We start from the raw sequence: 17,765 nt of genomic DNA, 5'->3' as shown, positions 1-17,765 counted from the left end.
GACACCTTCTCATTTGGGCTTTCTCAGCCGGATGGCTCTCAGAGAACACCAATGAGGGGTTGATTGGCAGGAGAGACCCTGGGAGTCCAAGGGTATATGCAGACAGGCACTATCTTCCATTTTCTTCACTGTTGTCTGTTCCCATTCAGAAACACACCAGGCATCTTGACTGTGCTATTATTAAGGAATTTGGATACATTTAATTATTCAATGATCTGTGCAGAATCTAATACACTCCCAACCTAACCACTACCATCGCTGTCTAATCTTGAGCTACTGTCAGGGAGTAGCTTGAGAGGGGCTTATTGGCACCCTCCGCTCCAAGGTTTGGAGCCACTGGGCTGGGATGTGGCAGAACCGAGTTTGAATCCAGATAGTCTGGGGAGTATTTGTACCCACAGCCACTCTACAGGGGCATGTGGAATATATAAACTCATCAACTATCTCACTCTTGTTCTCACATGCCCACCTATCTTGAAGAGGCCAGAAAGCTGGAGCTTTGTGTCAGGACTCCCTTGCAGCTAGGGATCTGCATGGATCCATGTTTGGCCAACAGAGATTGAGATGGTTGGCAGGAGGTAGAGGCCACTTCTGTTGGCCAGCATGTTGCTGAGGCACTTGGTTTCTCTGTGGCCATTTCAGCAGCATCCCTATGCCATATGGGGTTTCAAAAGTGGGCCCAGCACATCTATTTTGCTGGTGCAGATCCGGGCAGGCACAACATGGTTTCAGGACAACCAGCAGCAGAGTGCAGCTTCTGGACTGTGGCAGAGAACAATTGGTTCTAGGGCTGCCTGGGTCTGATTCCTGGAAGAGGCAGCAGCCACCTCAGGGGCCCAGTTCAGCATTGTGACTTTGCAAGTCATTCTGGAAAGGTCTAGTATTTTCAGCTCTTCCTACAATTCCATAAACCACTTAATATCCTGTAATATAAGGATATACTTGCTTGAAGTAGCCAGAATAGAGTCTGTTCTCTGAACCGACTCTGGTCAACATGATGCTAGGCCAAAATATTTTTATTATTGATAAAACTAATCTTGGGGGCCGTGCATGGTGCCTCACACCTGTAATTCCAGAACTTTGGGAGGCCAAAGCAAGAGGATTGCTTGAGCCCAGGAATTTGAGAATGACTTGGGCAACATGAGACTCTGTCTTTACAAGTCCAAAAAGAATTGGTCAGGCATGGTGGTGTGCACCTGTGGTCCCAGCTACTCAGAAGGCTGAGACAGTGGGATCACCTTATCCCAGATGGTTGAGGCTGCAATGAGCCATCATCATGCCACTGCACTCCAATCTGGGTGACAGAGTGAGACCCTGCCTCAATTTTTAAAATATCTGAATATTTGGGAAGGTAGTATATATCTGTGGGCAAATCGGCCCCCAAATTAGACCTATTTCACCACCCAGACACAGGTAACCCTGGCCTGAAGTGGCTTCCACTCCCCCAGGGACAGAGCCTGCCCCTCAACTACAAAAGTCTGTGGAGGAGCAGAGCAGATCATAAGCCTTCTGTGGGCAGCTCACTCCCAAGACAAGGGAGTGAGAAAGGACTGGCTCCATGTGCTCAGTTCTTTAGCCTGTACCTGCCAGGCAAATAAACCGTCCCACCTGGGGTGGCAGTGAATGAGAAGATGATGCGTAGAATTGGCTCCAAGTGCCAGTTTCCAACACTGAGAGTCTGTGAGCCTGTGAATAGACATTGTGAGCATGAAATTGCTGTGTGAAAGCAAAGGTGGTGTATGTTCTAGACCATGTGACTCTGGGTACAATAAACAGAGTAAAAGTTTCCTTTGTACAACTCTCAGGGCCAGGAGACATTGTTCCAGATTAAAGAGGTTTCTTTTTTTTTCTTTTTTGAGATGGCATCTCACTCTGTCACCCTAGGCTGGAGTGCAGTGGTGTGATCTCACCTCACTGCAACCTCCGCCTCCTGGGTTCAAGCGATTCTCCTACCTCAGCCCCCTGAGTAGCTGGGATTACAGGCACATGCCACCATGGTCAGCTAATTTTTTTTTTTTTTAGTAGAGACGGGGTCTCACCATGTTGGCCGGGCTGGTCTCAAACTCCTGACCTCAAGTGATCCACCCACCTCAGCCTCCCAAAGTGCTGGGATCACAGGCGTGAGCCACTGCACCCGGCCAAGGTTTCTAAATAATGGATGCTTTGCCTCTTTCAGAGATAACATCTCTCAAAGTCTTAGACTCTGGGGGATGTCCATCTGAGATGTATTATTACAAAAAGAAATTATAATACATTACTTGAGATATTTTGGGCCACAGATAACAGAATACCCGACAGAGTCTTAAACAATAAATAAATCTCATTTCTTACAGAACAAAAAGCCTTAAGTTCTCAGAGTTGGTTTAGGGCTCAGCAGTGTCATCGAAGGCCTGTCACTCATTCTGTATTTCCTCCCCTGAATCCTAGCACATTGGAGAAGCCTTCTCTCATGATCATAAAACAGCTGCCACAGCTCCGAGCATCACGTCATAAACCCATTTCCAAAGCAGAAAGGAAGGGGTGGTGGTAAAACAACAACAACAACAAAAATAGTTTCTAGTCATGTGACTCTCTGCTTTATCACAGAGGAGAATCTTTCTCAGAAATTCCTGAGCTAACTCACCCTTACATTTCACTGACCTGAACAGGGCCCGATATCTATTCCTAGATAAACCACTGGCAAGGAGGAATGGGATGATGAGGGCCAAGTTTGGCCAGTCTTGGGGCTGAGCACATTACCTCCCAAAAAAAATCAGAGTCTGGTGGCACAGAATAAGCAGAGTGGGTGTTGGGCTGGGAGGCGGTCATCAGTGCTGTGTGATGCAAAGGTGTCTGGAGAGGCCGGTGAGGTGAGGGGCAGGCAACCATTTGTCAGGAGCCAAATGCCTAGACAGCTGTTCTTTCTGAATTCTTCTCTCCCTCTGTGACTTTGCTCTTCCTCCCTCACCATCAGGCTGCCAGGTGTCACTTCCTGCTCACACCTATGTGCCGACTGGTACCAACATCGCTTCCTGTTTTTGATTTTTTCCTTTAACTGGATGTGAATGTAGAAACTTGCAAGGGGGCGGGGGAGTGCACTGAATGGACTCTGACGGTGTGTTATTGAATTCCAAGTGCCCTATTCTGAAAGTATTTCTGACTACAGTTTTTCCCAGAGCTAGCTAGAGCCAGATTCCTATTTGGTTTGATTTTTTAAAAATCTCTGGTAGGTGGAATAAGCTTTATTGGAGTAACCTAGCCTTGGAGAGCTAGGGTGTGAAGTCAGCATGTACAGTGCTAGCCGTGTGGATAGTAGGCATTGCTGCATGCCTGTAGACCCTGGAGATGGCAGTGGCTGGGAGGCGTGCAGTCTGATATCACGCCATCACAGGACACAATGCTGGTGGGTCTGTAAGCCAGGTCCCTTCCACCAGGGGCATTTCCACCACCATGAACTCTGCCAAGGATCATGAAAAACATAACACGGGGTAACGGGCTAGATCAGGATTTCTCAACCTCAGAACTGTTGACATTTGGGGCTGGATACTCTTTGTTTTCGGGGGGCTGTCTTGTGCATCGTAGGTGCATTATAGAGGTTTAGTGGGATTCCTGGCCCCTACCCTACTAGACCCCACTAGCCACCACCGCCTTCTCCGGTAATGATAATGTCCCTAGACATTAATTTTCAATGATAATCATTAATCATTACTGATCAATATTTGTGATTATTAATCAGCCCCATTTGAGAACTTTTGGGTTAAAGAATCATGGACTGGGGAGGCTGAGGTACCTTAGAGGGCAAGGACCTTCCCTGAACACCTTTCCTAAGGCAGCACCGCACCCCCGTCACTTCATCTCCCTCCAACCCCGTACCTTGCTTTCTTTTCTTCAGAGCTCTTATCACCCACTGGATTTCTCTTATTTCGTTTATTTGATTGTCTATTGGCTCACTTCCTGCTCGGGGTCCTGGACCAGATCTGCCTTCCTCATTGTGGCATCCTCAGCCTCCAACCATTGTCTGGCACGGTGTGGGGTTTAGCAAATGTCAGCAGAATGAATGAATCTCAAAGTTCCACCAGAGGTTCCCAAAATGAGTACTTTTATGAGTGCCCACTCTGCTCTAGACACTCTGATGGACACAGCCCCCCGCTCAACCCCACATTAGCTCATTTAGTCTTGCAAATAAGGAAACTGAGGCACAGAAAAGTCCAGTACCAAATCACCAACAAATGATAGAGGCAGGATGTGAACTCAGGCCAGCTGGATTCCAAGGTGTGGCTTGTTGGGGACACCAGGCTGCTTTCCCAAGGACATGTGGGTGGCCTAGAGGAGCTGCCTCCAGACCTCTGACTTGGGGCATCCTGCAAGAAAGCCGAGTCATGAGAAAAGCAGCCTCCCAGGGTGGGGACAGGCCAGGTCCAGCTGTAGCCTGCCAGCCCAAATGGGCCAGGAAGTCAGTGCTCTGGGCCTGGCACTGCCTGGAGCACCGTGGCTAGCTTGTCCTTCTGAGGGCATAGGACATCCAAGGCCCTAGAGAACTTCCGTGTTTTCAGATTTGGAGATTTATGGACCAACTGCTCTTTAGTGGCCTCCAAAATGTTTCTTTGTCTTTGCAAAAGGAAACCGCAATCCAAATCTTTCAACCATTTCCCCCCTCAAAGCAACATGAGAAATATGGTCCACGGGAATTCCTCGCCCTCCCCCAACCCACAGCACAATTGTCAGAAAACTCTGAGATGAAACAGGATTTTTGTGGTGTTTTTTTTCTTCCCCACCCCATCCCCTCACAGTAATTAGCACGTCAGCTTTCTCTTGTGGTATTTATGTGTTTATATAACACAGTTCATTGTTCCCAAATGTTAGTCAACTCCAACTATAAATCAAGCCCCAAATCTTGAATCTCATTCAAACTCACAAGTTGATGCTACACAAATAAATCATAAGAGGGTGGGAATGTTATAAAACTAGGGAAACTATTCAGACAAACGCTGTAAATACAGCTCTTGCAACTACTTAGTACATTAAGACAATTAGATGCCTTGTGCAACATCGAGTAGTAGATTAGTATTTTAAATGAAGCCATTTGAAAATTTGTTTGACGAAGAATCATTAATATTTTTAGTGCTTTACAGTTTGCAGAGATTTTTTGCACATTGTTTCATTTACTCTCTTACAACCTTCTTTTTATGTAGGGAAGCAAGCTATTTTACTAAATTCTATCAATTCTAAGGCACGCGTTGTTCCCATTTTTTTGTCTCTGAAACAAGAATGCATCTTCATATTAAAGACATGGTAGTTTAATTGGCAGCTTTGTTTTCTTAGTGATACATAAAATAATAGTGCATGTTATAAATGATGGTGTCCTGGATTTAATGAAATGCATATTATGATGATCCCTGTTCCACAGGGGAGATGACAAACCCTGAGATGTTACAGACTCGGCCCAAAGTCATGCAGTGAGTAAATGGAAGAATGAAAACTTGAACCTAAGAAGGGCAAGGTCTTCAAAGGGCTTCTAAGTACCCTAAGGATGGACCTGAGCTGCCCTCTACAGATGGTGATGCCAATAACTGAAGAACTTTTGCTTTTCTGGAAAGAGGACGTAAGTTTGGAGCCAGAGCAAAACTGCTTAAGATGTTAGAAGGGACACTGAAAGTTGTCACATCTTCCTTCCCCACCTTTCCCTTGAAATGTTCAGCACCTCCTTAGAATACTGAGGTAGCATTGCTTTGAAGGGTGTCCCAGGATTAGTCTCTTCTGGCAGGCCAGCACTCTGTGACTACCTTGAGCAAATTTGATGACACCCTGCCTCCAGATGGACTCAGTCCCACACTGTGACACAGGGCTCACAGAGAGGAGCTCAGACTACATTTCAACCCCTTCACTCCTTAGCTGGTCTCCTTGTACAGTGCACATCTTGGGCAACTGTACACAGCATCTGTATGCACAGGGCACCCACGTGTCTCCAACTTTTCTTCAGTGGAGGGGCAGTGGAACAAGCATTCCTGACACAGAGAAGGAAGATGTAGACAAATTCAGGATTATCTTTTTATCCCAGATCACATTCATTATTTAAGCCTGGTGGGAATTTTTTGTTGTGTTTTGAAACAGGATCTTGCTCTGTCATCCAGGCTGGAATGCAGTGGTGTGATCATGGCTTACTGCAACCTCAAACTCTTAGGCCCAAGCAATCTTCCTGCTTCAGCCTCCTGCATAGTTAGGACTACAGTCGCATGCCACCATGCCCAGCTAATTTTTTAAATTTTTTGTAGAGATGAGGTCTCGCTGTGTTGCCAGACTGGTCTCAAATCCTGGTCTCAAGGGATCTCCTGCCTCGGCCTCCCAATGCATTGGGATTGGAGGCGTGAGCCACCATGCCCAGACTTAAACTTGATTTGTCTTCTGGTGAAGTTTTACCCTGTGAAAACTTTGACCAAGCTTGGCTGTCAGAAAAGAAGTAGAATCCTTGAAGAAACTCATAGCCTTAAGAAATTCCGTCTTAATTTTAATGGTCTTTCTGGGCCTGTTGCTGAAGACACGCCCTATTAGCTAACCCAGCCAACCATTTGCATTAGCTTTCTGGTTTGAAGTTCTACTTGGTCAGGTAGAAAGAGCTTGTACTTGGAGCTTATTCACAGTTGGGTTCAGATTTGGATCTCCGTTTCTTTCCGGCTGCTCTCTCTGAAAAAGTGCTAAATGTCTCGAAACCTCAGTCTCTTCATCAATCCACCATTCATGGGTATGGTGGATTAAAGATGACCACAGGTTCTTTGCTACTCTTTTCTACTTGAGAGGTAAAATCTAATCCGCCTTTTCTTGAATCTGGATTAGTGACTTGATTGAGTAATACAATGCAACAGAAGTGCATTTGGGGGCCTCTGAAGCTAGGTCACATACAAAGCCCTGCGGTTTCCACCTGAACTTCTCGGAACTCAGCTGCCATGTTGTGAGGTGACCCAAGCCGCCCTGTGGAGAGGTCTCCATGGAGAAGAACTAAGGTTTGAGACTGATAGCCTTAGCTGAGCTTCCAGCTGAAGCCAGCATCAACTCGCCAGCCATGTGAGTGAGTCATCCTGGAAGTGGATCTTCTGGCTCCCATTTGAGCCCCCTCAGTTAATGCCATGTGGAGCAGAGTCAAACTGTCCTCACCCACAGCTGCCTGAATGGCAGAGTTGTGAGCAAAATAAATGACAGTTGTTATTTTACGAGTAATAGAAGAGACAGCCCTCCACCCTGGGTCTATTCACACTCTTTTATAACCATGGGAAGTTGTCAGCATCAAATTCAAGGAAATTTCCTTTAGTGGCCATTTTGGAATGTATTTCCATATGTTCTAGAATGGCTTGGCATGCAACCATGGATACATGGAATGCTGGAGATGAAAATAATACCTCATTCAGGGGTTGTGTTGAGAATTAAACAAGACAGAGGATGTAAAGCATTTCGGTTGCTGTCCAGTGCACAGTGGGTACCCAGTGATCCATACAAGTAGGCAGCAGGTGATCTGCTAAGCACTAATTGTTCTGTCCTGCTGGGATGAGCTTACTCATTCCCCAGGGTGATACCCAGGCCAGGGTATCACCATAACCTGGAGGGTATTAGACCTCACCTTGCATCTGTCAATGGGTGATGCCGGCATCGTCAGCCATTGTGGAGCACATTTGATTTCAGGTGAAAATCATTAGACCCTCTACCCTGATGTCCACTAAGGGAAGTGTCCCTGGATTTGAAGCCGGCAACTTCCCTTGGTCACAACTGAGTATGAATATGACAGATGGTCAAAGACTCGATCTTCTTTTTTATTATTATTACTTTTTTGAGATGGACTCTCACTCTGTCGTCCAGGCTGGAGTGCAGTGGCACCATATCAACTCACTGCAACCTCCACCCCCCAGGTTCAAGTGATTCTCCTGCCTCAGCCTCCCAGCTAGCTCCCACACCACCACGCACAGCTAATTTTTGTATTTTTAGTAGAGACGGGGTTTCACCATGTTGGCCAGGCTGGTCTCGAACTCCTGAGCTCATGACCCCCCACCTCAGCCTCCCAAAGTGCTGGGATTACAGGCATGAGCCACTGCGCCTGGCCAAAGGCTGCATCTTCTATTGGTCCCTGCTGCCAGTCTCTGCCCGGTGCACAGACAAACAGGAGACTGGCCTGTAGTCAAGAATGAGAATCCTTTGAAAACCCAGCAAGGGCTCCTCCTACCCGACCCTGTTCCGAAGCAGTCACCACGTACCCATGGAGCGCACCGAGGCTTCCTTGGGCTGCTGGTGCTTGTTACTCCTGAAATGACCCCAAGCAGGACTCCAGCCCAGCAAGGAGTGATGGAAGACATGAGGGGCATTTGTGACTGTGGGAAGTTGTCAGCATCAAATTCAAGGAAAGTTCCCTTAGTGGACATTTTGGAATGTATTTCTATCTGTTCTAGAATGGTTTGGCATGCAGCCGTGGATACATGGAATGCTGGAGATGAAAATAATACCTCATTCGGGGTCATGTTGAGAATCAAACAAGACAGAGGATGTAAAGCATTTGGGTTGCTGTCCAGTGCACAGTGGGCACCCAGTGGAAGGCATTGAGTAGACTTCCACTCACAGCAGGACCTCATCGGGGCTCTAATCAGGGCCTGGGCTTTCAGCTTCCTCTCTCACGCTTTTACCAAGGGGTCAGGGACTGACAAGGGTGTGACCTGCTTAGATATTTCCCTGTGCAGCAATAAGATCACAAAATCAGGGTCTATGCAGGTCACTGAGAAAGGGATCACAGGATACAGGGAAATGCTGCAATCGTGGGTAATGGAGCTCCCATCCTTCTCTGTGAGGTCAATGGAAGGGAAGTCAGGAAATGTGCCCCTTCTGGGTGCTAGGTGCTCCCTGAAGCATTCATCCGGTGTCGTTGGCAGTCATCTGATCCCCCCAAGAGTGCTGAGTAGGTTAAAGAGACACTAGACGTAAGTGCTTGGCCCAGCTTCCAGTGCAGTGTCACCTGTGAACAATATTCTTGATAATAATGTTAATGATAATCTTCTAACAACCCTCTGAAATCCGTCCCGTTCTGTCTATTGTGGCAGAAAACTGGAAGCCCAGCAAGTTCAGCGTTGATTATGACAGATCTGGGCAGGATATCATTGCATGTGGGGAGGAAGCTACAGAATCATTGTCTGAATGTCAGAGAAATTAGAGCCATTTTAGAAATGGTGCTGGAATTCAATCAAATGAGTCTGGAAACAAACCAGTCTCCCCCTTTCCCAGGTGCCCACAAACCTGGGAACTTACAGAGGGCTTCCAAGCAGATGGCAGAGCCCATGCTGTGCCACTCAGGGCCACTGTGTTGCCTTGCAGAGGCTGAGGAGCTCTGCCCAGCTCCACATCCACATCAGGCAGTGATAAGGCAACAAACAGCCAGTCATTTTTGGCATCATCTTTCTGGGTTCTGGGCAGATAAAGGAGATCCATCACTTCTCCATCTCTAAGGTAGCAACTTCCAGCCTCAAGGCAAGTGAACCCCGAGTACACACAACCTGGAGCACCTGCCCTTCTGGGAAGTGCCCTTGGTGACATTTCTCATTCCATGCCCAGCACCTTTGCAAGACTGACATTGTAGAAGGCCCAGAGCCTCTTGGAATGCCAGCTTCTGTTGGGGTTTGAGGAGAGGACAAGAGGAGGGTAGGATAGCTTAAGTGATCTGTGTTCTGCTTTCCTTCACCTCTACTGTCAGAACCTACTATGTGTCAGGCACATAGTAGCAATCTACTAGATATCCACTGCAACGTAAAGAATCACTACAAACTTGGTGGCCTCCAGCAATATACATTTATTATTTCTCGGTTTATGTCCAGGAGTCCAGGAATGCTTCAGTGGCTCCTCTGCTCAGAGTCTCACAAGGCTGCAATCCTTGTGAGATTGGCTAGGCTGTGTTCTCATCTGGAGGCTCTACTGGGGAACAATCCACTTCTATGCTTCCTCAGGTTGTGGTCAGAATTCATTTCCTTGTGGCAATAGGAGCAAGGGCTCTGCCATTTTGTTGATTGTCACCTGGAGGCCACCCTCAGCTTCTAGAGGCTTCCCATGGTTCTTTGCCCTCAGGGCTTCCTCAACATGGCTGTGGACTTCATGGCACCAGCAAGCAGAATCTCGTTAGGGTATACAAGCAAGAGGGAGTCATAGATGAAAAGGTAAATAGATAGACAGATATATTAACAGATATAGATACAAATATATCTAGATATATGTACATATAGAGATAGATGATAGACATAGATAGTGATAAATTGATAGACCCATACTTATCTAGACAGATAAATATAGACAGATGATAGAATGAATAAATACATACATATACATACATATATTTATCTAAATAGATAGAGATGGATGGATAGATGGATGGATAGATAGATAGATAGATAGATAGATAGATAGATAGATAGATAGATAGACAGACAGACAGATAGATGGTCCTAGCCACACTCAAAGGTAGAAGATTCTATAGGGTGTAACACCAGGGGGCAGAGATCAAGAGAATTCTGCCTATGGCCAGTAACTTGAGAGTTTAGTAGTGTCATCTCCATTTTCTAGAAGGGAAACTGAGGTTTAGAGAGATAACTCACCCAAGCTCCAACAGTGGCGATTGGCCAAGCTGAAGTTCAGACCACGCCCTCCTGCCTCTCAATGGGTACTGCTTTGATGTCATTGTGACAATCCTTCCTTCAATGCTCTGAGTAATGCTAATTACCTACACACTGATGTGGACTGTTGAGGCAAAACATCCAGTACTTTCTCTAGGAAACATTCCTTGTGCTCATAATGTACTGTGCAGCATATATCTTGGCGACCCCCCACCAAATATGAGCTCCAAGAAGGCAAGGGCTGCATCCATCTTGTTCGTGGCCACATCTAAGACCCCAAACAGGTTCCTGGCCCATAGTGTGTACTCTGTAAATAGTCACTCAGTCATTCAACAAATGCTTGTTGAGCTGGACTACATACTGCAGATGAAAGATAATCAAAACATAACTCTGCCTTCCCACTCCCCTCCCTATCTAGCATAGCAGAAACATAAAATAAACCACAAGATAGCGTAATATGGCACCAACATTACTATGGCCACCTTCTCAGGGTTATTCATTCTTATGTCACCAGAGCCTAAAACAATAGCTGGCACATAGCAGGTGCTCAATAATGTTTGCAGATCATTTGTATGCCTTGCTCTCTTCTCTCTGCATATGGTAGAAAATTTAGAAGTCAAATGAGGTTAACTGGTCAGGAGAATCTAGAGAAAATTAAAAGTACATATAATGGCCTCTCAGCCGGGCTTCCGAAGTCTCTGACCCATCCTACAATCCTGGCACCTCCCTTTTTGAGCAGAGCTTTGCATTTCTAAATAGAAAAAAAAAGTCTGTAATTATTAAAATTGTGTATATAGGAGAATTTAGCCTTTCATTTGAGGTATCCTAATGACACTTCAACAACTACTAGGGAAGATAATAGGGTTTAGAGCAATTACACAGCCCGTCAAATACCAAAGATGAGTGATTCAGATTCATGCTCAGAGCTGGAACAATTCTCAGCAGTTTTGCTCATGCACAGCTGTTTCATTTAAAGTATTTTGGCAGAAAATTGCAAAGTGGGCCATGTTGGCCATCCCTGCTTTGGAAACTTAACTCCTTGCATACCTAACATCATCCTTCTCCTCCCCCTCTTATTCCCCCACCCCACAACCTCACCTTAATTGCTGCTTGGCAAACTCATTGAGTGACATGTTTGCAAGTTAAAAATTGACCCTGGAGTTGCAAATGCTGGACATTTTGTTGCCCCTTAGTCCACTGGAAGACTTTCTGTCTTGTTCTGTCATTCACCACTACGTAACCAGTCCCATGTGTATTGTGAGTGTATATCTATCAAGGTCCTGGCTGAAAACAGATGGCCCACTCAAACTGGGTGATCTGAGAAGAGTTCAATGGGAGACCTGTTGACAAGTGTTCAGTGTGAATTTAAGGAAACCCACTGGAATAGTGCATTACCCAGGGGGCTGCCACAGCAGGGAGGTGATACCACCTCTAGTTCTTCAGGGACAAGTGTCACAAAGCAGTTAACAGAATTTGGAGAGTGTGCCTGCATGGAAGTGGGGACAGCCCGGCAGGAGCTGCAGCTTTCAGTTTGAGGCATGAGGCCAACCCCAGCAACAGCACGGGTTGTTGGAAATGCAAAGGCAGGCTGCACCCTCCAGGCTCCTCCTGGTGTCTCCCATTGGCCAAACCCAAATGGAGGTCAAAGGTCATTGTGGGGAAGGAGCAGACCTCGGATGCATTCCTTGCAGATTAGCCTCCCAGAACTTTGAGAAGGGTTGAGGGAGGATGTTGAGAGTCAAACTGAAGAGGCCAGGCATGGTGGCTCACGCTTGTAACCCGAGCACTTTGGGAGGCCGAGGCAGGTGGATCACTTGAGGTCAGGAGTTCAAGACCAGCCTAGCCAACATGATGAAAGCCTGTCTCTACTAACAATATAAAAATTAGCCGGGCATAGTGGCAGGCGCCTGTAATCCCAGCTACCCGGGAGGCTGAGGCAGGACAATCGCTTGAATCTGGGAGGCAGAGGCTGCAGTGAGCCGAGATCATGCCATTGTACTCCACCCTGGGCAACAAGAGCAAAACTCTGTCTCGAAAAAAAAAAAAAAGGGAACATACTCAGTACCAAGAAGGTCCCAGAAAGTCGACATGTTTTCTGCCCTCAAGAAATGAACCTCCGGCTTACGGCTTAAGACAAAAACCTTGCAAGCAACTAGTGATGGGCTAACTTGGTGCCAGTATAGAAGGACTTGTTCAATTTACCTTAAATCATTGAGAGTCCCTTGTCAGGTGGCCTGACAGGATCCCAGAAAAAGCCAAATCCTCGAGCTTCAAGAAGAGCTGGAGCTAACTCTCTATGATAGTTAATTTACGTGTCAGCTTGGCTGGGCTGTGGGACCCAGTTGTTCCATCAAACATGAGTTCAGATGTTGCTGGGAAGGTATTTTGTTGATGGAATTAATGTCCCAAATCAGCTGACTTTAAGTCAAGGTGAGGACCCCTGTTCTTATGGGTGGGCCTCCTCCAACCAGTGGGCAGCCTTACCGACAAAAACTGGTTTTCCCAAAAATCAAAGAAATCCTGCCTCAAGACTGTAACGTGGAAATCCTACCTGAGTTTCCAGCCTGCCAAAGTGCCCTACAGATTTCACACCCAAGACTGCAGCTCCAAATCCTGCCTGCATTTCCAGCCTGCCCTACACACTTTAGACTTGCCAGTCCCCACCATCATGTGAGCCAATTCCTTTGAAAAAAAAAAAAAAACAAAAAACTTTTTTTTTTTTTTTTAGAGAAGGAGTCTCACTTTGTTGCCCAGGCTGGAGTGCAGTGGTACTGTATCGGATCATTGCAACCTCTGTCTCCATCTCCTGGGTTCAAGCAATTCTCCTGCCTCAGCCTCCCGCGTAGCTGGGATTACAGGTGCCCACCACAACACCCGGCTAATTTTTAAATATTTTTAGTAGAGGCAGGGTTTCACCATGTTGGCCAGGCTGGTCTTGAACTCCTGACTTCAGTTGATCCACCCGCCTCAGCCTCCCAAAGTGCTAGGATGTAGGCATGAGCCACCATGCCCAGCGCCCAAAAATTATATATATAGTCCACTGTCACCTCTGTCTAATCCAGTGGTACTCCAACTTTAATGTGCTCAGGAATCACCTGGAGAATTTGTGAATTTATGAAAACAGTTTCCTGGGGCCCCTTCCCAGATATGCAGATTCAGTAGGAGTGGCAGGGCCCATCAACTCACTTCCTGTGACGTTCACACAGAGGGGCTGGTGCTGCTGATCCAAGATCACCGTTAGAGCAATGCTGGATCATCTGTTCAGCCTACTCTCCCTAACTGTTTCCCCTCAGAGGCTTCAGGGCTTTTGAGGGTTACTTAGCCAAGTCATTGCCTCTGCTTCTGGAACCATCTGCCAATTTCAAGTGCCACATCATCTGGGTATCACGAGAGCCCATCTCCATCTGCCAGCCTGGAAGCAGACATGGCAAATGGGCTGTGTCCCACTGCCCCCCATTGGTGCCACAGTTGGGTTTGTTCTCACAGCTGCAAACCCACGTGCTAGGCTACAGCTTCCTGAACGAAGCTGGAGCATGCAGAACAAACTGCATGGAATGTCACATGGGGTTTTCCACTCTCGCCCACAGTGAGTTGGCAATGCCTGGCCACGTGTGCTCTGTGGTCTTTGAACTTGATCTTGGAGGATAGAACTTCAAAAGGAAGATGAAGTCCCCAGCAAGGGAGGTATTTCTGTCTTGAGCAAAAGGTAAAGGTAGAAGGTGCAGGTTAGGTACTGAAAATAGTCACGGTTTGGTTTGAATGGAGTAGAAGATTCCAGAGGAGGAGCAGTGGGGCACAGTGGGGAGTGAAGGGGGCCCTGGAAGTCTGATGCAAGGAAGCGATAGCCCAAGATGGCCAGGAGAGAAGAACCAAGGGGCAGGGTGAGCAAAAGATGAATAAGGGCTCTGACGACATGATGGCACCGGGGATGGCGAGGGCTGGACGCAGCAGGACCGTGGTCTATTCCATGATGGATTGTTGGGAGAAATGGGAGTATGCAAGGAATGAAAAAGAGGCAACATTCTGATTCTGAGCCTGGATACCTGAAAAATAGAAGTCCCAGAGATCAAAATAGTAGAGGCTGGAAGAAAAATTGATGGGGGAAGAAGTGAGCTTGAAAGGATCCTTAGAAGTCACTGTTATGGGCTTAGTTGCATCCTCTTAAAATTCATATAATGAAGCCCTAACCCTCCCAGGCCTCAGAATGTGACTGAATATGGAGAAGGTGTCTTTCAAGAGGTAATTACCACCTGTAATCCCAGCGCTTTGGAAAGCCAAGGCAGATGGATCACTTGACGTCAGGAGTTTGAGACCAGCCTAGCCAACATGGTGAAACCCTGTCTCTACTAAAAATACAAAACAAATTAGCCAGGTGTGGTGGCGGGCACCTGTAGTCCCAGCTACTTGGGAGGCTGAGGCAGGAGAATCGCTTGAACCCAGGAGGTGGCAGTTGCAGTGAGCGGAGATAGCTCCACTGCACTCCAGCCTGGGTGAGTGAGACTCCGCCTCCGAAAGAAAAAAAGAAAAAGAGACAATTACAGTCAAATGAGGTAACCAGGGTGGGCCCTAATCCAATACAACTGGTGTCCTTATAAGAGGAGGGTATTTGGACACAGATACACCCAGAGGGACGACCAGAGGAGGTCGCAGGGAGAAGACAGCCGTCTACAAGCCACAGAGAGAGGCCTCCGGAGAAACGACCCCTGCTAACACCTTGATCTCAGACTTCCAGCCTCCAGAATTGTGAGAAAGTAAATTTCTATTGTTTAAGTCCCCCAGTCAACCCTGGAAAGCTGGTACTACTGTCACCCGCTGAGTCTCCCTGTTTAACAGATGGAAACATTGAGGCTCATGGAGGCAAGTGGCTCACTCCAAGGAGCAGAGTCCCGTCTGCCCTCAGTAGAGCTCCTGGCTCCAGACACGTGATGGTTTTCTTACCAGACCACACTGCCTCTTGCATTGTGAAATATTGACTGTCTTCCTGTCTGTAGATTTGTTTGTTCAAACAACGTGCTGCTACTAAAGCAAGCCTCTGTTTGTTTGGTATTTTTTTTTTTTTTTTTTTTTTATTAATGATTTTTCTCCTGGAGTTTCCTGGTTCCCCACCTCCACAACAGCCACCCATCTTGCCTCTTTACATTTCTTGTCCTGATGGCCAAGCCCAGGAAAACAAAGCTTTCGTCCCCGCCAGGTGACTTGGGGGATCGGGGGGACACGTCACCTGTGACCCTGGGAGGTGAGATGCCAGGGAAACATTCAGGCAGAGAATTTCAGGAGATATCTGGGAGAACAGGGCAGGGGAAAGAGGCTGGACTAGAGATACTGATTCAGGTCATGTGTGAATGGAAGCATTGCGAGGATATGAAATCAGGGAGACAAAAGCAAGAGAGAGAAAGTAGAGCGAAGACGACCTTGTCTTCACCAGGGTTCTTTGGGTCTTTGGGTTTCAAGCAAGAGAATCTACCTCAGGGTTGCTTACATGGTGAAGGAGGATTTCTTGGGAAGACACTGGAATTTCACAGAATGCAAAGAGAAGCTGGGTGTTCAGGCCTGGGGAGGGAATCGGAGTCTGGGGAACCGCCCCTTCCTCAGCCCCTCCCTCCTGGGCTGCTTGGCTTTCTGTCCTTGTGCAGTAATTCAAATGTCTGTGCACAAAACAGAAAACTCTGACTCACCTTGCCCACACAACGAGAAAAGTATGTTTTCCCACATCACAGCGGGCCGTGAGGTAGGTTGGCCCCAGTGGTCTCATCCGGAGGCTCCGCCGTGTTCCAGCATCTGGTCTTTCCTCCACACTCACCTCCATCGCTGGCTCTGTGGCGAGTGCTCCCTTCCTGGCATCACGGTGGCCCTCACATGAAGACGGGGCCGCGTCTAATCCTAGAGGGGCCTGCTTCTCCCAGGCGTCTCTTTCTTGGGAGCCCTCCAGAAGCTCCTCCAGCCCTTGCCTGTGCCGCATGGGCCACAGCTGAGTCAGGTGCCTAGTCCATCACGGGCGAGGTAAAGGGGATCGCCACCATCCCATGGGGAAGGGGGGCTCCCCAAAGAAACTGGAGGTTCTCTTCAGAAGCAGGAAGGGGTGCCTGGGAGTGTTTGCTGGGGAGACAACTCGGCTTCCCTCTGCAACCAGCCCGGTTCTCCTCCCTCGGTAGTGAAGCCTTCTGGGCACGTGGCACCACACCTCGGAAGGCCGTGTCGCCTCGGCCACACATGGGCAGGCTCGGAATCCCGATTCCTAGTTCCTCGGAGACAGAATCCGCAACGAACAGCTTCAGTCGGGAGAAAACTGGGCATGAACCGAGACGTCCCGTTGAAGTCATGCAGGACAAACACGTGGGTTAGGGGCATTCCTGGGAGGGAAGGAGGCCTTTTTCAGAGGAAGGAAGTTATTGCAAAGCCCCGAAGATACCCCGGTGGTGTCTCCCACACAGCTTTGGAGAATATGGAGATTGAAGAGACTGGATACAGAGGCTGGCAACCAAGGCTGGTATCCCCACCCCCACTCCCAAGTAGGAAGTATTTGGAAATATGGGGGTTCACTTTGGTTGTCACCAGCCTGGGGGCAGCTATTGGTATTCAGAAGGTAGTGGCCAGGATGTTGAATGTTCTGAAATGCAGGGGACAGTCCTATACAATGAAGAATTGTCCCACCAAAATGCCAGCTGTGCCACGTGAGGAGACGAAAAGAAAGAAGGAATGTTTAAGAAAGCTTGGGAGTGGGAGGGACAGATTGTATAGTGTGTGGAAGCCCAGAAGGGGAGGTCCACTCAGATTGGAGGCTGGGAGTAAGGCCTAGTTCTTGGTGCTCTAGGAAACCTAGGAAGATAAGACCTAAGCGTGGGCAAAATGAGGCCAGGGAATGAGTGGGCCAGGCGCAGTGGCTCACGCCTGTGATCCCAGCACTTTAGGAGGCCAAGGTAGATGGATCACCTGAGGTCAGGAGTTCGAGACCAGCCTGGCCAACATGATGAAACCCCGTCTCTACCAAAAACACAAAAATTAGCCGGGCATGCTGGCGTGTTCCTGTAATCCCAGCTACTTGGGAGGCTGAGGCAGGAAAATCTCTTGAACCCAGGAGGTGGAGGTTGCAGTGAGCTGAGATTGTACCACTGCACTCCAGCCTGGACAACAGAGCGAGACTCCATCTCAGAAAAAAAA

General features: G+C 47.7%; 1 protein-coding gene across 1 annotated transcript in view; it reads left to right on the top strand.

The window, feature by feature from the left end:
* Positions 1 to 17,765, top strand: part of KAZN (kazrin, periplakin interacting protein) — a 538,050-nt gene that overhangs the window by 207,173 nt on the left and 313,112 nt on the right. The window lies entirely within an intron of this gene.

Source organism: Colobus angolensis, unplaced genomic scaffold (genome assembly GCF_000951035.1).
Source record: "Colobus angolensis palliatus isolate OR3802 unplaced genomic scaffold, Cang.pa_1.0 Scaffold185, whole genome shotgun sequence".
NCBI classification, from domain to species: domain Eukaryota; kingdom Metazoa; phylum Chordata; class Mammalia; order Primates; family Cercopithecidae; genus Colobus; species Colobus angolensis.
Note: the sequence above shows the minus strand (reverse complement) of the source record. Positions and strands in the feature narration are given on the sequence as shown.